Below are 21,436 nucleotides of genomic sequence, written 5' to 3' on the forward strand. Positions count from 1 at the left end.
CCGTCCTGGGTCCTCCTGCCCTCCGTCTGATGCCTGCTCCTCCGATGTCGAAGGCCCCGAGCCATCATGGCTCCCACCTCGTTGCTGCTGCTGCTGTGCCTCTGCCCGTGCCCTGGCTCCTGCTGCCTGCACATCCTCCACCGGCTGGGGTGCAGTCGTTGATGTGTCCACCCCTGACGGACGTCCGACTCCCGACTGTGGCAGGGATGCCTCCTCCACCAGCCTGGCCGCACCGTCAGAGGCAGCTCCACAGGGGACCCAGGTGACTAATGGGTGGGAAGATGGCACGGAGGACGACTGGCGCATAGAGGGTTTAGTTGAGGAGGGGGTCTGAGAAAGCCCCATCAAAAAGAGGAATCCAGCCTGGGTGACCTTTCCCAGTAGGCCGACGCGGTCAACGAGCCATTCGAGATGACGTGCAGTCTCCTCATGAAAAGACTGCAGGTCACCTCGCATGGCCCGTTGACGCAACGCCACACCAGTCAGTACAGGCTCAACCCAGACCCGGATAGCCACGTATGCAGGCAGAGGAAGGCCAGTTGTTGTGAGCTCATCCCCTGCCTGAAAACGGGTCTGGACGTAGGCATCCCTGCTGGTGCAAGGTGATGCAGTGACAGGATCAGGGACAGCATTGCACACAGGCACCTCTGTGGCGGCCTGTGCTGCCTCCTGTCCCTGGTCCTGCACTGCACCACTAGCACCAGTGGAATCCCCACCGCCAGACCCCATCTCTGTTGCTTGCACGGCCTCCTCCTCCACCAAACCCCCCACCAACCTGGATGACTCTGTGCCATCTTCCCCCATTGGGCCCTGTGGGGTCCCAACTGCCCCTTCTGCTGCCGAGGAGTCCAACTCCGACCTCCGCCTCTTGGACCTCCCCCGGCAGCTGCGGCCTGGGACGTGGCACCGGACTCCTCACTCCCCGACGAGATCACAACCTGGGAGGGGAGCCGGGCCTTGCGTCTCCGGCTGGCGGTGCGATCCCCGCCGCTGTGCTCCACAGCACCTTCTCCGCCCTCTTCATCAGTTGACACTGCAGACAGGGAGAAATAAAACACAGGCATCAGGGCACTGTACAATGGACACATACACACATGACAGTTGTACATGAGTGGCATTGGCAAACCTCAGACATGGCATCACAATCGCCAACACACATGTAATTTCAACTTGCACACATGAGCCATACCACAGCCATATCGCAACTGCCAGCACCATCCATACACATACAACAGCATGAGCAGGCAAAGGTGAGCCAGACATCACATGCAACACAGGGAGTGCACTACACATGTACACACACCACCACACTTGCATGCATGTGTACACCTCTGCCAACTGTCGCAGTGTTCAGATGGGCATCCATGTCACATCTGCCAATCAGGCTTCCACATCCCGCTGTCACATGCATTCATGTTGCATCACTGTTGCACCCTTGTCAAATACACACACATGCACATGTACACAGTGCTGATACATGCAGCTGAAAACAACATCCATGTGTGACATCACGAACATGCCTACTTACATACACATTCATCCAAACATGTTTGCCCACACAACTGCATTTGGCATGCAAGCCTACACACACAAGCACCATCCATGTCTCACACATGACAGCCCTCGCATGTGTTAGCCTCACGGCCCTGTACACCCCCACCCCTACTCGGCCCCATACAAACACATGTGCAACCTGCACACTACTGGCACATCACCACACGCACAGCTTACAATCATGATGCATGTACACTTACCGCTCGACTCCAGACGGGTCTGCCTCTCAAGGACCTGGACGTGGAGCGCTGGGGATATGCGTTCCAGGACCCTCATCTGATCGTCCGACAAGTGGCCCCGGCGCCCCTTAGCATCCGCTGCCTTCAAGAGGCGCCAGGCCTTGTTGAGGGTCCTGGACCTGAAGTCCTCCCAGCGCTTCTTGACATGTTGGAAGTCGCGGACTGCCACCCCCTCCGCGTTGATGGCAGTCACGATGTCTGTCCAGATCCGAGTCCGTCCTTCCTTGTCGGCACGCAAACTACTGAAGAGGGCATCATACTGCCCCAGGACTTGCTCCACCAGGAAACCAACTTCGGTGGCAGTGAAGCTGGTGCCCCTCTGCCTCTCTGGCCGGGGGTTGTCAGTGGTGCCAGATGTTGCAGTGCCCGACATGACAACCCCAGAGGCAGGAGTGGGTGGGCAACTGGGTCCTGGGGCTGGTCTGTGGAGCGATGGAATCCCAGTCGGGAGTCTTCGGTTCCAGCAGGGGTGGTCACAGCAACAGCCCCCCTGGCTGATGTGCAGGCAGCAAATGGCAGGGCACGTGGGCAGCAGGCAATCAGGCAGCAGCAGATGGCAGGTGGGAGCGTGCTCGGGGCTCTGGGGGGCAGTAATTCGGCCTTCTGGGCAGGAGCGTGGTCTTCCGTGTGCTTACGCGTGGCCAGCTTGATACGGAGTGATTTGGCACGTGAAAATCCAGCAGGTCTGCGTGTAATTCGAGGTAAGGGCCTTAGCGCGTAAGCGCGTAAGCACACGTACACAAATTCATTGTCCCAAAGGCCAACAGCGCGTATGGGCGTCTGTGACGTGCGTGCGCGGGCGTTTCCCTGTACACGGGTGCATGTTACACGTCCAATGACTGCACGTCAGAGTGTCAGCGTGTGGAATTGGAGGATGGGGCCTTAGCGCGTACACGCGGAAGTGACGCTGGACGTGTGGGCATGTTTAAAAGGTACGTGTAGAACGCCATTTCCTTGTACGTGCTTTTCATGGAGAGTGAGTGGGTGAAATCTGTACTTCTTGTCGGTTCACACGCGATTTACTTCACGGGGTTCCAAGTTCGTACTCCCTGTTACCTCTGACAGTTTTTTCTCTTCTTGTCTTTTTCCAGGGCCAATTTTCCTCAAACAGCATTCACTTCTCCTGTTGTCCTGTCTCCTCAGACAGCGTACAATTCTTCTTTTGGCGGGGGTGTTGCCAACGTGCACACGCGCGTATTTTACACTTGATTTTTCCTGGCAGATGGTGAGTCGCGCACGTATTTGACATCTGTGCTTGCCCCGTGTGTTGCCTACACCTTCAGAGGTCAGTCTAGGCTGCGTGTGACACGCATACGTTCATTTTTGTGTTTCTGGGTGCCACTGCATAGTGCATGTTTTTTTTTCCACGCACGTGGTCTAGGAGGGGTTGCGTGCACTTTATCTCCCTTTTTCGGGGTGCCTGTGCGTTGCGTGACCCGTCATCTTCCCCCAGGGGTCACATACAGCCTTGCTAGAGCACTAGGGTACGAATTCCATCTAGTACCCTACCCCTTTGACCCCCAATTGCCCAGGACAATAGTTTACTGCAACTCCCATACGCACAACTACATCAGTGCCATGGTTGGGAGGCGAGCACGCGGTAAGGGTGGCAAAGGTGGGTTAGCCACAAGAGGTGGCCATAGTGGATACGGTAGGGGACATGGCCAGGACTTGCAGGGTGCCCCTAGCCCCCCATGTGTGGCACCAGACCTGGCACTGGGTGACTCCATGGCTGACTTCCAGGTCAGCAGGTCTAGGCCACGTGTGGTGGTGCACCTTGGTGTCACCAGCCCACGTGGATCAGGGGCAGCTATGTCATCTGCTGCCCCGAGTAGGCTGGGTGGGGAGGCTGCAGGGGCAGCTGCGGTTCCATCCACCCCGGCTCTGAGTGTCCCAGCCAGGACAGTGTCGGTCCTAGTCCATCCTGCTGACGTTCCCCTGACTACATCACACTACAGCTAATGCCTGCACCAAGTCCCATGGTGAGTGTTCATTCCCACACTCCTAGTCCACAGTCCACCGGGGCTCCTGCCCCTAGTGTCCAGAGCGGCGTAGGACACTCAGTATCACCACCACCTTCCAAGCGGAAGAGGAAGAGTGCTCGTCCAGTACAGGCTGATGCCCCAGACACGGCTACACAGTCCGGCTCACCAAGGAAGACCAGCTTCAATCAGGTCGAACTTGATGCACTTGTGGAGTATGTGTCCGCACATGACAGCGAAATGGTGATTACTGCAAGATGCAAGACCACACCTGCACAACGTCAGGCACACTGGCAGACCATTGGGGAACTCATAAGTGCCCTTGGATTCGTGAGGCGCACAGCTAATGATTGCTACAAGCGCTGGAATGACCTTATGTGCAGGGCAAAGAAAAAGCCGGCCTCAAGTCATGCCGCGACTCTAGTGACTGGAGGTGGGTCTCCGGCAGAGGACATAGAACTCACTCCACATGAGTATGTTGCTGGGACCTACGTCACGGAGGAACAGATCCAAGGTGTGGGAGACCTGCCAGATTACGAGGCATTGTCCGGTGAGTGCACATGCATGTGTGTGTCATCCATGTGCATGGTGTGTGTGTGAGTGCTTCTGATTGAGTGCCAGGTGAGGGGTGTGTGCCTGAGTGGTTTGGGTCACCCATGTGCTTCATCCAATACATTCTGCGCACCAGGATTTGGGTGTTGCAGTATCCCTTCTGGCAACAGTAGACATTCAGCCCAACCTCACGCCAGTTGCCTTTGAATTGTCATCTTGCCACAACATAGTTGCATATTATTCTGTGTTCATTCAGGCTGATTGTCTGCATTCCACCACTTTCACTAGGCATTTCTCAGTCCTATTGTCACATGTGTGATATGGCTAGGGTACATGCCATCTGTGTGATGGCATGTGTCATGCATGTGTATTGGACATGCCAATCACAGGCCAATGTGTGATGGCACTGCTAGGCAGCATGCAGCAAATTTGTTGGTCTTCCATCTTGGTGTCATCAATGTGTGCCATTTGCCTCCCCTTCATACGCAGTGACAGTGCATGCATGGGAGGGTTATAGTCATGTGGTACATGTGTCAATGAAGTACTGTTTCTGTTGCTTCTCAGCCCTAATTGTGTTCCATGTTGCTAATGCCTGTTCCCATTTCGTTTCTTTCATGTCTTTGCAGGGGATGACGCACCTGATACTGCTGGGGTTGTGGAGATGGTGCAGACCCAGGAGGGGTCTCAGGCCCGACCAGGCACCAGTGAGGGACGTGGTGTGGTGGTGGGAGAGAACCCACACTTGCTGCAGGCCGTCATCTCAAAGGGTGTCTCTGGGTGCACCTCCCCCGAGCTCTATTCAGGTGTCGATTCGGTTGATGAGACCCATGTTGCGTCGCAGGTATGTGTTTCTGGGAGGGATTCTGTACTGTCCAACCCACCTGCACCAGGGGTAGAACCCTCAATGGGGATGTCAGTGTTGGTAGGTCCGCCTTTGGTGGTTACAGATGCAGGGTCACACTCCGCTACATCTGATCCTGTTCCTGGGCCAGCAGATCAGAGGGGGAATGCAGTCATGCAGCCTCAGGCAGTACCGGCACAGCAAGGCGCAGTTCGCCTTGCCCCAGACAGGTGGGGTGCCCGCCGACGCGGTGGCCGTACGCCACCTGGCAATACCGCATGGGAGCAATCCATATACGGTATGGCAAACCAACAGGCAGCATCAACTGAGATGATGGCTCAGGCCAGGGATAGGGTGGCCACTTCCATTTCCCCCAAGAAAGGCTAATTGAACAGCTAAAGCAGGCAACAGACTCCATTAGCCAGTCACACAGGGAGGACATGTTGGCGTCCAACAGGGATAGGCGGGCGGCACTGGAGACTCTGCGGGAAGCCATTTCCATTGAGTCCCAGGGCCACAGGGAAGCCCTGAGGGTGGAACTCCGTCAGCTCAGGGCAACTCTGGTTGAGCTTGAGGCTTCAGCTAACATGAGGACAGAACAGCAGCTGGAGCGGCTCACATGTACGCTCTCAGCTGAGATGCAGGCAATTAGGGCGGAGGTCCGGGCATCCCGTGAGTTGTTGCATGGGGACCTACGCACAATTATCCTCCAGAACCAGACCTTCCACACCCGCATGCTTGCTACCATGGAGAACCAGACTAGGGCTTTGCGTGGGCTGCCTCCCATAGTGCCACCACCTCCTGATGCAGCTGCAGAGGGTGAGGAGAGCAACAGCAGCGATTCTCCAACAATAGGGTAGCCGTGCAGGCCATGAGCCCATGGAGGTGTTTTTTTTTTTTCGCAAGATCCACACAGGTGGGTTTTGGTGTGCACCCTGTCCTCGGACCTCCTGGGTGGCCTCCCCCACCCCCCCGGGCCCATTAATGGCCATTTTTTATTTTTATTTTTATTTTTTTTTAATTTTTATTTTTTATTTTTTGGACAGTGTGTTGCCTTGTGTGGCTCCCGTGGGCATATGCTGTATTGTGGCTGGGCACATGCAGGCTTGTCCTGAATTTGGGTCAGATGCTTGGGTTTGTGTGACACACACCCCTCCTGCTTCCCGTTTCCATGGGCTTGCAAAGGGTGTGCCCAAGTGACATTGACGTACACGGTGATGTTGGACTCCCATTTGATGTGTGGGCAGTCTGTAGTCAATACTGTGTATACATTCCTAGTGCATATTGTTGTTGTATTGTACACTGCATGGTGTATTGATATGTGGCTCTGCATCCATCTCATCCTCCTAATTTGCAGGTCCATTTCTCATGTCTTCACAAGGCGGTCTATTTTGGGACTGGAGTCCATGTTGTAAGCAGTACACCTACACTCTTGCGTGGCGCTAACACTGTATACTTGGAAGTGTTCGAAGTGCTGCCTTTATCAGGTAGTGAGGCTACCAATTTTTTAAGTCCGTACTGTCATGTTTATGGTAGGTTGGAGGTTGTGTAGGTGATTGGTATTCTTGGTAAGTATTTGGTAATGTGTGTTGTTGGTCCTGCATTACTGTGAGCATTTCATGTGTGGCCAGTTTCCATTAGGGACACTGTAGTTGGTGACACTTGGGGCATGCTGTGGGGATTAATCTGTTTGCTCTCACATTGCATGACATGCCATGGTGTGCTGTGTGGCCGTGCCGGGGAGGGGTTAGGTGACATGGCACTGTTCTCATGTTGTATTTTGCAAGTGGGTATTCATTGTTGCTGCATGGAAGTGTGTCTTTTGATGACACTGCATTGGTGGTGTTTCTGTAGGTGTTAGGCAGAAACCTGTGCAGTTCCCTCTGGGACCACTGCAAAAGATTTAGGACTACAGGTGTTTGGCAGTAAACCCACTTGGTAGCAGTCTGTACCACACAGATTCACTTGGTAGCTGAGGCTGAACAGTCAGATTTACCTCAAGAAGAGTTAGGCAGTATGTGGAGAATACAGAATAGGGCAATTTACACAGTAGAACAAGCAAACACGGAACAGAGCTTCGGTGTAAAGATATATAGTTATTTATTTATAAAAACACATCTATGGAAAACACACTGGCACTAATATGGCAAACAACTTCAATCACAATTACTATAAGTAAATCAATTCCCCAAACAATAGTGCGACAAGTATAGGTTCCACGGCACCACTTATTTGCAGACAGAGACGAACACATATGCCATTTTAAAAACCGAGTTCTAGATAGATTTATTTAAGATAAATAAACCGGTGGTATGTTAGAGATTAACGAGAAAGAGTATTAACCTCCAACAATGGGACGAATCCCATAGAGTTATATTCGGGGTCGAATATAACGAGTAGTTTCCACTGCCACCAGCCAAAACTCGACGAGGGGGGACGGGACAGTGCCCCCTCGAATAACAGACCCAGGAGTAATCGAATTACCCCTACTATTACATCCACAATAGGATGGTTTGTACTAGTTCTGTTAGTAAATTTAGGTCTAGTAAAGCCAATGGTGACTTTACATGCCCTGGGAGACAGTAGTCAGTCCCAGAGTATGGAGTCTATGGTGGAGATCCTCTAGGACGCCCCGGTGTTACGACACAGAGGGTGCGGTGTAACACACATAGTAAAACATATGAGACCCTATGGAGTAAAAGACCCCATAGCCCATAGAAGACATTGACATTCAAAGGAATTAACCACATTCATGTCCAAGAGTGGGAGAAAAAGAGTCTCACTCTTGGCAAGATGGAAAAAACAAACTCCAGAAATCCAGCAAAGCTGCTGGGGGACTCACTAGGTTAGGAAATTCAGCCTAAACAGAGAATTCTCCCTAACAGTAGGTAGGGATGCACACATTGTGACACTTCGAGATGAACAATCTCAGGCTGCTATGGTTCTGACAGTTGACTGTCCCTTTGTTCATCATAATTGTCAGATTGAGTCATCATTAATTGTCAGATGGTATGTGCCAGGGCTGTGTGCGCTCCAGAGGGGTGTGCTTTCTATGTGAAGTAATTAGCCACCAGCTGCGTACGGGCTGCCTCACCCCGTGCCCTTTCCCCTCCCATGCGCAGCGGACGTGCATTTGGTTGAGGATGTGGGGGCACCACCATGTCCACAGCCAGGCCCCGGCGTGTTGCAACATTGTGCAGGACACATGCTGCCACTATGATCCTGCACACTACTGGGGGAGTGTATAACAGCTGCCCGCCAGAACGGTCAAGGGAGCGAAAGCGTGACTTGAGCACTCCGAATGTGCGTTCCACTATGACCCGGGTTGCAATATGGGCTGTGTTGTATCTTACCTCGGGAGGCGTGATGGGGTTCCGAATTGGCGTCATCATGTGGGTGCTCAGAGGGTAGGCACTGTCCCCTGGGGAGGTGGTGATGGGGATCATTAGTGGGGTATTGGCATTACTCTGTATCTGTCATGCATGCATGTGCTGTGGCATTTCTACTCACCTAGCAGGCATGCATCGCCATGCCGCCCAGCTTCCATGTCCCGGTTTAGGGTTGACATCCTGTAAATGAAGCTGTCGTGGGTGGACCCTGGATAGTTGGCATATACTGAGGAAAAGGGAAAGGGAAATACACGGTCAAAAGAACTCGAGAGTTAGCAGATGAAGAGAGGACAGTAGAGGCATGAGTAAGTGTAAGTAGCCTGAATACACACTGGAGAAAAAAGGCAACACGGTGGCATAGCCAATTACAAAATCTTCTACCAACATAAACACACAGGATATTAATCCATAAAGACAAATTCGAACTCGTCAGATACACCAACACACCAGGAAAGGCAATTCAGCTTTGACGAAGCCAATGACTCTGGCTGCGTGGAGGTTGAGCTTTCTGTGGGGAGGTAGAGGAGCGATGAGGAGTGGTGCTTGGGTGAAAGTGTTACCCTGGTGGAGCACTGGCAAAGGTACACCGGAGGGGTGATTGAAGACGTGCAAAGGGCCTGTGGTTCACAGGCGAAAGTGCACATAGGGAAGGGTTCACAGCGTGTAAGGTGTATAATGGGAGGAGGCTGCTGAATGTGACGGCGTGCGTTGCTGGAAGTTATGTAGCAAGGGAAGTGCATGGGGACAAGAGTGTAGAGGAGGAAGAAGCATAATGAAGGCGCCTTAAAAGGCGGAAGGTAGAAAAGGAAGGAAGGTGCACAGGAAGAAAGGCGTGGAGGGGAAGGTGCAGCTGGGGACGAATGTCTGTCCGGAAAGGTGAGCATATGGGAAGGTGGACAGATGAAGTGGGGAAGATGAACAGAGTGAGACGTGCATGTGGTAGTTGCATGGTTGGGGTTGGGTATGGAGTTAACTGCGCAGGGGATAGGACCAATACGGGGAAGGACACAGGACGTAGGAGAAATAAGAACACACATGGAGGAAAGATCAATTTGTCAAATCAAAGAACATTTGGCGTTTACAACAGGAGAACCGTTATCCATGTGCTGGCTACCACAAAACCAGCTTCTCAATGCATTTTTTATTACACTACTTAAAATATGTTTTACAACTAATTACAATTTGACTACTGGTGTTTTAATTTTTATTTATATTTTTAAAACTGAGAAATGTCTTCAATATTTCATATTTAAACATACTCAGTAGGTTTTGCAAAGAGTGAGTGAGAGGAGGGGTGAAGTATTAAACTAGATCATGTGGTGATCGTGTAGTCCCCGCTCCCACACATGTCAACTTATCTCAGGGTTCTGTAACCTTGTAACCTTGCTAAGGAACTCAGCAGTGTCCGTCTTCCTCATATTCGACGATGTCAAACTCAATTTGACCATGGAAACGTTTGAAAGGAAAATCACCATTTTTGGGCTGCACCATTAAATCACTGAAAATGAAATCATAATACATACTGGTGGCTGATGGATTTTGAAAGTGATTAGTTTGTTTGTTTGTTTATTTATTTGTATTGCACACCAGACCCAAAGGTATCAGGGCACATAAGTTACAAGGAAGTTCACAGCTTAGGTTACAGAAATAAATTACACATGGCAAGCAAATATGGAACAAGTTAGGTAAAAGGTAGCAATTACACGTCATCACAAACAGAGATAGGATCACAAACAGGAAACATAGTGGCAGCATCTTAGAGGGCTATGTACAGTGTGGTGAGGGAGGCAGGCCTTAGTGGTCTGTTGTCTTGAGCCAGTTAATGCAATTATATCTAAAGTTCTGGTATGATTGATTCGCACAGAGTGAGGGCGGTAAGGAATTCCATAGTTGGGCCGCTTTGACGGGAAAGCTGCTGTCCCCAACCTTTGAAATTTTAAACCTGGGAATAGCAAGTCAGTAAGTTTTGATTCGTCTAGAAGGTCTAGTAGATGTCCTTCTGTGGAATCCCTCAGAGAGATAGCTGGCTGCAGCGTTATTCAAAGATTTGTGAAAAAGCGACATGGTTTTCAACTGGATTTTGTCATTAGTGAAAAGCCAATTGTTTTGTTGCCTAATCGCCTAGTCTGCCGGTACTGATAAGTTGACAAGTGTATGCGGTAGCTGATCCAGGGCATTCACTTGTTTAGTGAAGGTGAAAGTGGAGTCGAGATAAAAACCTCGAGTTTTTACCTTGTTGGCAACTTTGATAATGTTGCCATCAATTATGAAGGAGGTATATTCATGGCCTAGTTTTTTGAGGTTAGTGGGGGTACCCAAGATGATGAGCTCTGTTTTGTCATCATTCAGGTATAGACCGTGAGTTGCCATCCAAGCCTGTATGATGAGGTAATCTCTATTCACCAAGACCAAATCCTTATCGTAAACCCCAGAATGTGGGAGGAGAATCTGAGTATCATCCGCATAGTTAGTGTAGGTGATACCAAGATGGTCCAGATCATCGAAAAGGGGCTTAGTGAATATGTTACGCCAGGTGGGAGAGACACAGGATCCCTGAGGCACCCCGTAATAGGAATAGGGTCTGGGGCAGCTGAGGGAGAGAAGATCCTCATGGTCCTGTCACTTAAGAATGACTCCTTCCGGATTATAGTCTCCTTAGAGAAGTATACTGCTGAGTCCAGATGGTTGCATAAAACCTTGTGGTCCACAAGGTCAAATGCAGCTGAGAGGTCAAGGAGGAGAAGGAGGGCTGGTTTCCCCTTGTCCCTTAGCTCGTTGACTTGGACCTTCAGGTCAATGAGCGCAGTTTCAGTTCTGTGTTGGGGACGCAAACCTGATTGGCGTGCTCCTAAAAGGTGGTGTGATTCCAAGTATTTCTGAATTTGTAGATATATAACCGTATCTAATATTTTTAAGAGAAAAGGTACTGTCATGATAGGCCAGTAATTGGTTAGTATGGATGGGTCTAGGGTTTGTTTTTTTAGCAATGGGTGCACCCACTATTCTTAAAGATTACTGGGGATGGTGCCAGACTTGAATGAGGCATTGATGAGCTTTGAAATGAAGGAAGCTAGATCCCTCGCTGCATCCTTGATAAACTGGGCTGGGCGCAGAAGTCACCCTGGAAATTGGAAGGTTTGAGTGATAGTATGACTTTTTCCACCTCAAGAATAGAAGTTTTAGAAAAGTTGATGCGAGTAGGTGGAGTGTCAAAGGAGAAAGGGGTATTGTTAGGAGGAGTTAAGGAGGTTAGGGATTCTTCTTTTTAGCTATTTTATTTGGAGGGTGGTTACTTTGTTAGTAAGCGCATACAGTATGTCAGAACAGCAGGTTATGTCTTTAGTGCAGATGTCTGGCGTGGGGGTAGGGGTCTCTAATTCTTATAAGATCGTAAATAATTCCTTCATGCTGGAATTGGCTTGTGAGATAAGGTTATTGTAAGATTCTTGTTTGGCCAGGCAGATTTCTTTTTTGTAAAGGTATGAGATCTTGGTAAATTTGATTCTGTTTTCTTCTGCGGGGAGTAGTCTCCAGGAAGCCTCACCACTTCTTTTTTTTTTGGCGTAGGTTTTTTAGATGTGGGGTGAACCACTTGTTCAAATGAGCTTTGGGCTTACTTTGTCTCAATTTGAGCGGGGCAATGTTATCTAGCGTAGTTGTCATGGTTTTATTTTATTGTACTCATCGACAAGTGTTCCTAGATCAGTGCTGTATGGTAGAGAGTTGAGGGTGGGGAAAATAAGAGGAATAAGTCTATCCTCTGTAATATTCGTTTTGTTCCTAATTAAGGTAGGTGGAGCGGTGGGAGTGAGTCTGGGGAGGGGTCTGGTGGTGATGAGTGTAAATGACAAAAGGCAGTGGTCTGTCCAGACTTGCGAGGAGATGGAGGTGATACTGGCATTGCCTTTATAATCTGCCACCCAATCAAGTATTCTCCCTTTATTGTGTGTGGGTGTGTTGATTCTTTGGGTCAGGCTATTTCAGACAGGATTTTGGCGGTTGAGATGGCATGTTTATCTAATAGGTCATTAAAGCCCAGGTTCAGGTCGCCTAATAGGAGTACTTGCAACATATTTTTAAGGTTGTTTGAGAGAATGGTGGAAATATCCTCCTCAAATGTCCCAACGGGGTCAGCGGGTTTGTAAATAAGATTAATGGTAATGGTCTGCAAATTGGCTAGAGGGAATTTAGCTGTGGGGACTTTGCAAGATTGGATGTCTTGGGAGGGGACAAGTCTCATGGACAGGCTGGATTTAGAGATGATGGCAATGCGTCCACCACATGCCTCATGTCTATCCTGTCTTAGAATCAAATAGCGGTCTTGAACTGCTAGCATGAGTATAGGGCCTGCTGCAGCATGCAGCCAAGACTCAGTGATGGTGAGAAAGTCGAGGTTTTCTGCCAGAATCATATCAGTGATCTTTGTGGCATGTACTGGTACCAAGTGACATGGTCAAGCGAGCAAGTAAAGTGAGCTAGCCTGGCACCACTCAATGTCAACATGTTTTATTTCATAGCACACTTGAGAAATTGCATAAAATATTGGTTTGTTTGTTTGTTTATTATTTATAAAGAACCCTACACCCTTAGGTATATGGGTGCATTACAAGACAGTTTAGGAAATGATAGATACATGAATACATCGTATTGAGGAAAGTTGAAACATACATACATCATAATAGGAGGCAAGGCAGTAAGTACAGCGTATAAACAATAGTGACATGAGTCATTGCGGCAATACAAAGTTAGTAGCAGAGACAAACATAAGTGCAGGATTGTTGAGCGAAGAGGTGGCTGATTTACAGTACTCGAGCGGTAAAGTCATTGGTGTCATTCGTGAAGAGCCATTTTTTGGTATTGGTCCTAAAGCTATGAAAGGATTGTAAGGTACGTAAGTTAAGTGGGAGCACATTCCAGGCTAGGGCAGCTTGTACTTGGAAGCTGGTGCCTTCGGCTCTTTTCAGATTAAATCGAGGAGTGGTGATGCAGAAGGAATTGGCTGATCTGGTGGCTCTAAGTGAAGTTTTTTGGCTGATTTTGTCTTTAAGGTACTTAAGAGCGGTATTATTGAGACCTTTGTAAGAGATGGAGACTAGTTTGAAGTAGATTCTATCCTGAATTGAGAGCCATTTATGGTTCCTTCTTGTTTCAGAGATGTGGACTCTCCTTGGAGTACTCAGGTCTGTTCTCAAGGCATTATTTTGTAAGGTTTTTAATTTGTTTATGACTTGTTTGTTTGCTCCTGCATATAATGCGTTGCAATAATAAAGTTTTGGTAGTATTAATGCTCTCACTAGTGTGATGCAACTGTTTGTGGAGAGGGAACATTTGCAGGCGTAGATAAGTTTGCAAGTATATGCGGTAGCCGAGGCAGTTGCATTAACTTGTTTTCCGAGGTTCAAGGTGGAGTCAAGATAGAAGCCTAACATTTTTGTTTCTTTAGCAGTTGTGATCGTGTTGCCATCTATGTTGAAAGATGTGAATTTTGGATTCAGTTTATTAAGGTTGGTGGGGCACCTAAAATGAGAATTTCAGTCTTCTCGTCATTCAGGCAAAGGCTATGTGTACCCATCCAAGCCTGAATGATGAGGTAAATTTGATGTAGTAGGGAATTGTCAGAGTCATAGTTGCCAGATAGTGGTATCAGTATCTGGGTGTCATCTGCGTAGTTAGTGGAGATGACACCCAGCTGGTCCAATATATCGAATAAAGGTTTGGTAAAAACATTATACAATGTTGGCGAGACGCAAGAGCCTTGCAGCACTCCGCATGTGATGGGTATTGGGTCTGCAGCATCAGATGGGGAGAAAACTTGCATCGGTCTATTGCTTAAGAAGGACTTTAGACAGTTTGCAGCCTGTAAAAACTGTAATGCAATCGTAAAGCCCAAATGTTATAAATAGTATGTCGTCCAGAAGTAAATCGCATCATGTGACAAACTTTGCAAACCGTGAAACCTGAATGTGACCATTGGGAGTCCATTTTGTAATTGCCTGTCATTTTCTTTTCTAAACGCTTTTGCAAATATACTCTGTGCTTCAGATCTACACACGGTCCAAGGCCACAGTTTGAACTCTGAATGCTAATGTAGGCAGGAATGTGAAACCCTGCAGAAATGCATTGTTTTTCTTAATCTGTGAAGCCTTGAAGCTGTACATAAGTATCGACTAATCAGCAACCAAGGTGCCAGCCTGTCTTGCAAACACTGCTGTAGAAGACAGTTAAATAAGAATTATATGCAACTAACGGTGCTCCTCCACGAAAGATGGTATTGTCTCTGCTTCAGAACTGTATGACCCTTAGCCCATGAGCACAGTGAATAGATAACATTAGTTGGAATGTCTCCCTGCTAGAACATGATATCCTTCCCCGTTCCAGTGCCCCATGTTCCCCAAAACAGTAAGCTGTGTCTGCAGCCTCAGCTAGAAATACCAAATGTTTAGACTGAATGAAGTTACTGCATAACTGTCAATTACTGAACCCTAGCTTGTATGTCACGTATATGGGCAGATCGAATAATGCTGTACAATGATGATGTGTTATGTATATATATTACTGCTTTACTGATGCTCTCTCTCTCCTCTCACGGTGTCTGTGAACACACGTCGTGAGGGGTTGAGACCAGGTCGGCAGACTGAGCTACTCTGAAAATAAACCAGACTTGTAGGGGAAACAAACCTCGTGACTGGTGTGTCATTAGTATATGGTTATTGTGCCTTTATTCCATCCATATATGGTATTACAAAATGGCACCCGAATAGGGACCCTTCGTGTGATGCTCCATCGTGTAAGTTGAAGGCAAGGACGAGTCGAGGAAGAAGCTGTCAGACCGGGATCAGAAGGTGTTCGGGGCACCCCTGCAGAAGTGATTAGAGACTCCTCCGCACATCTGTACACAGCCGATCCCTGATCGATGAGCAGCGCCCAGAGAGCATCAAGGTTAGTGTCCTGGAAGTGAGACAAATTGCGCCAGACACATTGGTCATGATGATTCTTGGTTGCGCCTGTATACGGGCGAATTGCATCCTGAGTGACAAATTAATTGATCAGGTGAGTCGTGCCCCGATTCTTAAACGTCCTGATATTGGTTGAGTGTTGCACTTGCAAGTACAAAATGCCCAGGTGAAAGAGGTAAGAGTTAACCATGCCTGGGAAATTTTCTTCCTGCCTAGATGAGATTTTTTCACTATGGTAGACAGTCTTTGGAAACTGGACAGGCGCACCACCCGAGGGTTCACTGGCGTATGATATGTACATTAAGTATGGTATTGGGGCAATTGTGTTTAGTGCGATTTGGCATAGGCAGACTAGATGTGTATCAGACCTTCAGTGGCTGAATAAGGGGAGTTTCGAGCTAGCATGCATAGAACATTTGGAATCAGTACTGCTACGTAAAAAGGCCAGGCTCGCAGCATTCAACGCTGTTAGGGACTGGAGGAAGGAAGCAAATCAACGCTTGAAAAGTAGAGAGAAACACGTACGTAGACACATGTCAAATTCAGAGAAAGCGTTAGTGCATTAGCAACAGAAGCAGACAGAAGCCATTAGGAACATGGATAGGGCCTTCCAATTAGACATACAGAAAATCTATCCTTCACAAGATTTGCATACATCAGACGAATTGATAAATAAGATACTGAATGAGCGAAGAAATGATCATCCAAGTACTTACCTAGTTCACCACCTCCCTATGTATCTCCTCCTGCTGCTATTCCCACGCTTACATTTGCACCTGCAGTAACCGTCCCATCTGCACCAATGACATAATTTCCTCCACCTCATACAGAGCATGAGTTATACGCTTTAGTTGGCAGTTCTGCGTCAGTGGGGCTTGAAATAGGAAGTATTAGACAGACTCATAGTATGATTAGTAAGGAACAGAAAGACAAACTGAAATGGTGGGCTGAGACGTATATTGTGATGGTGATGAAGTGGTTGTGCAAAGTTCCATATCTGATCATAGAGGCTTTGGTGAACAACAGGTATTGTTACAATACATGGGAGATTATCTCTTTAAACTATAGAGTTACTTAACTGATACCGTGATAACGCAAGAGTTGCGCAATTTGATTGTCCTTTCCTACTCACGATAGAACATGTAGGGGGAATATTTGTGTTTAAGCGAGAACTTTATCAATTGCATAAATATATAATGAGTAAGCGTGAATCGCATATGTCATATGTCCAGAAACGATTTATTCCGCTGTTGAAACCTGTTAGTAAAGAGATGCGAATTTGTACGCGAGATGCGCTTAGATGGATTATGGATGTTACCATTTCCCTGATTGAAGTGCATGATAAATTTAGTCAATATACACCAGAAATGCAGAGAAAAGTGTTACAGGTTATGGTGGAATATTTACAGGATGAATGCATGAAGAAGAAGGTTTGTTGTCCTGCTGATTTGATGACGATTTATAAAAGAGCATTTTTGTCTGACACAGGAACTGCTACTTTTTCCCTTGATTTGGCTTTGTTGCTTAATAGACGCTCAGATCCGGAATCTCCTAATTTGCAATTACCCATGAGGGAGGTGCCTCCCACGTTTTTCCCGAAAGTAGAAATTCCTCCCGTAGGACAAACTCTAGCTCGTATGATAGAAGCCAATTATATCGCACAGTTTGTACATGTCCCCTTTTCTAGGCAAGAAGTGAACACTATAAAACAGTTGGTCCCTGATATTAGGAACAAACCTGCAGGTGTTTATAAGGAAATTGAATCCGGTTTGAATGTATCTGTTTTTTCACTTAGTGACATTGATTTATTGTTCCCTGTGCGAGGATTGTTACCGGAAATTCAGACATTGATAATGACATCTGAAAGTGCATGGGAAGCAAAATCACAAAGTGAAGTATTACACATGGCCCAATATTATGAAAACCAAGTAAATTCAGAACAGGATAAGGTAGAATGGAAGAAAGAAGATCTGAAAACAAGAGTGTTACTACAGCAGGTAGCCAAAGGTAATAGAGGTGGCGTAAATGCACCATCTAGAGTCCAATTTGCATTATCGTCCAACATACATGGTGGGCCGGTAGGTATAAATCAGTGTGCCTATTGCAGACAGGAAGGCCATTGGCGAGCACACTGCCCACAATTACAGAGGTTAAATGGGACTATTTCGAGAAGACCAGAACAGAAGTCAGTTTCAGTCACAATTTCAGGATAATCAAGTAAATCAGAATCAGCAACAGAACACCATGAATGGTGCAAATGTTTTTGATAATCCCTCCAGTGCATATTACTCCGGAGACTTTACATCTGGTGATGTACTGTTCCCCTAGGACAGCCCGAAGCAGGGTTTGGAACCAGTGCCTATTCCCGTTAATCAGAAAGGGCCCTACATAGAAAAGAAGGTTGAGAATAGGGAGAATATTTGTTCCGTGTACACAGGTGCACAGAAATGTTTGATCGACCATCAGCAGGTTCCAAATATACCACGGTCAGGGCATAGCAATGTTTTAGTAGGGTTATTAAGTAGACCAGTAATTATTTCAGTTTCACAGCCAGTGCCAATCACATTAGGTCCATTCATTGAATCTTGTCCATTTCTTTTAATGACAAATTGGGGCAAGAATTTATTGGGGTTGAACCTTTTGAAAAATTGAATACAGTTATTTATTGTTCTCCTGATGGAGTGTACTTGACGATTTCCCCACAACAAACTCCTGTATCGCAATTCATGCCTTTACCATTACCAACTGAATTAAGTAAAGTACCGACTAGTATATGGGCAGTAAATGATAACGATGAAGGCATGTTAAAAGTGGAACCAGTAAAAATTGTTTTGAAAGAAGGAATTACACTACCGTGCATTCTGAAATACAAAATTTCAACTGAAGGTGAGCAAGTTCTGAAATGCATTGTATCCAATTTAATATCCAGAAATGTAATTGAAGACATTTCTGGAAGTATATGTAATAGTATGATTCTTCCAGTTTACAACAAAGGAGGTAATGAAATACCTTACCCTTTTATAATTGACTTACACGCAGTGAACAAAATTGTTGCTCTGCAATTCCCGCTAGTCCCCGATATCACCACCATTTTGACTACGATTCCAGCCTATGTATCATTTTTTGGGGTAATTGACATGAAGAATGCATTTTTTAGTATTCCCGTTCATTCAGAAAGTAGATATCTGTTTGTGTTTACAATAGGAGGACGCTCATTCACATTCAAACGTATTCCTCAAGGTTACACTGAAAGTCCAAGTATTTACAGTAGGGCATTGAAGGAACAGCTAGATATACTTGAGTTACAAGCAGGCTGTATATTATTGCAATACATTGACGATCTGCTTATAGCAGCGTATTCAGAGGATATTTGCAAAGAAGGTACTGTCTTATTATTGATTAACAGCACACGGACACAGGGCTTCATTGAAGAAATTCCAGTATTGGACTATTTGGGCTACCTCCTATCGAAGGAGGGAAGGGGATTGACACCAGAACACATAAAAGGCATATCTGATTTGCCTATCCCAAATACGCAAAAGGAAGCCAGGGCTTTAATTGGCATGGCTTCATGTTGAAGGCAGTGGATTCCAAACATTTCTATGATTGTAAAACCCATAGTGGCAATGACAAGGAAGGATGTTACCTTACCTTTTCCATGGAACATGGAGTGTCAAAATGCTTTTGACCTGCTCAGAGCTGCACTATGTTCAGCTCCGGTTTTGGGCATGCCAAATTCTGAAATGTGTTTTATGTTGTGTGTGCATCAGAGCGATAGATGTGCTTTGGCTGTTGTGACTCAGGAACACGGGGGCAAAAATAGACCATGCGGTTATTTTTCTTCCACCTTGGATCCTGTTGCATGCGCTTTACTACATAGCTTGTGAGCTGTTGCTGCTGCTGCCGCGTCAGTGAAACAAACTGAAGGGATGGTTTTAGGTCACTCCTTAACTGTGATGGTACCCCATTCAGTAGACGTTCTTTTAAATAGGACTGAGAGGCAACAATTAACATCTGCCCGACTAACAACGTATGAACTGGTCCTATTTGCACCGCATATCCAAATTAAGAGATGTTGCTCTTTGAATCCAGCCGAGTTATTTCCTCCTCCAAGTAAAGGAGGGAGTGAGGAGAAATTATCATATGATTGCTTAATTATAACTAAGCAAGAGACGAAAGGAAGAATTGATTTAACCAATATACCCCGAAAGGGCCATATGGAGAACTGTTTTGTGATGGCTCTTGTTTTAAATTACCGAATGGCATATCAACTGCTGCTTATGCCATTACCATAGTGAAAACTATTGTAGAGAGAAAACAAATCCCATATAACTCAGCACAATCTGTGGAAATAATAGCTTTAACTTGAGCATGGGAAATTTCTGAAAACCTTAGTGTGAACATATACACTGACAGTCAATAAGCCTTTGGGGTGTTCCACAACTTTGGCCGATTATGGGCTGAAAGAGGTTTTCTGACATCACATGGAACCAAGATTCAACATGGCTCTTTAATAGTGAAACTGTTGTCAGCACTTGCACTTCCTAAGCGATTAGCAATAATGAAATGTAACGCCCATAAAAACGGTAACGTGTAACATAGGAAACGGAAATGCATTTTCAGACAGAATCACAAAACAAACTGCCACTGATTCGCACACCACAATGTATGTCGAAACAATAGAGAGGGTGTCCTGCCTGATAGAGGATGGAATTGGGAATGTAAAAGAAATACAAGTAGATGCTACTCCTGAGGAAATAAAACAATGGTCCGAGAGTTAAGCAGAATTAGATCCTGAGGGTTGTTGGGTAGACAAAGAGCACCGTAGATGGATATTCCCGAATGCATATGTTATGGCAATGGTTACTATGGCCCATGGCCCAACACCTATTTGTGCGAAAAACATTTGTCAGCACCTTGATTATGTATGGTACAATGACAATATTACAAAAACTGGTGAGAGGTTGGTTCAAAATTGCATGACTTGTTTACAACACAACATTGGAATTTTGGTATGCCCTCAATGCCCTTTGAAGTAATTCATTTCGACTTCATGGAAATGGAGAGATGCCACAATTTCAAGTATGTCCTTGTAGTGCTCTGTGAATTTTCCAAATGAGTAGAGGCCTATCCCCTGAAAGATTGTTCAGCCATGTCAACTGCAAAATCCATGTTAATGGAATACTTTCTGAGGTTTGCGCTACCACATATCATATGATCAGATAACGGCCCACATTTTATAGCTGCCGTGATACTACAGATATGTGCAGGCTTCCAAATTAACAAATGATTCCATTCAGCCAGACATCCGATGAGTGCCGGTCTTGTGGAAAGACAAAACTAAATTTAGAAAAATAAACTGGCGAAAATATGCGCCAAAAGTAATTTGAAATGGCACTATGCTTTACCACTAGCCTTGTTATCTATGTGTACATCTGTGCAATCAAAGACTGGTTTTTACCCCTATGAGATTATAATGGTGATACTAGCCAATGTATGGAATGTGCCACGTCTGAGAAGGTTAAACGATAAAGAGTATCCATTACTTACTGAATACTGTAAACAGTTGACCCAAAACTTGCATTTGATTCATCAGCAGGTGCAGGAGGCTCTTCCTGTCAGATGCACGGGCCCAGGCCATCGTCTGCAACTGATGGACTGGGTCCTGATCAAGAATTTTGAGAGAAAGTCTTTGCTTGCCCTGTGGTGGAAGGGACCATACCAGGTACTCCTGGCGATGCAGACTGCGTTTTGTGAAAGCAGTCCGAAGCATTGGATACATGCAACGCACACAAAAAGAATACTGTTACCTTTGCCACATGAGAAAGAGACCGATGATTCTGATTTCCAGAGTGAACCAGCTTTAATTGATCACAGGGACATGGCCGAAAATCAGTCAAAACCACTTCCTGAGCCCAACCAC

This window comes from Ambystoma mexicanum, chromosome 6q, assembly GCF_040938575.1.
Source record: "Ambystoma mexicanum isolate Mex_15411 chromosome 6q, UKY_AmexF1_1, whole genome shotgun sequence".
NCBI classification, from domain to species: Eukaryota; Metazoa; Chordata; class Amphibia; order Caudata; family Ambystomatidae; genus Ambystoma; species Ambystoma mexicanum.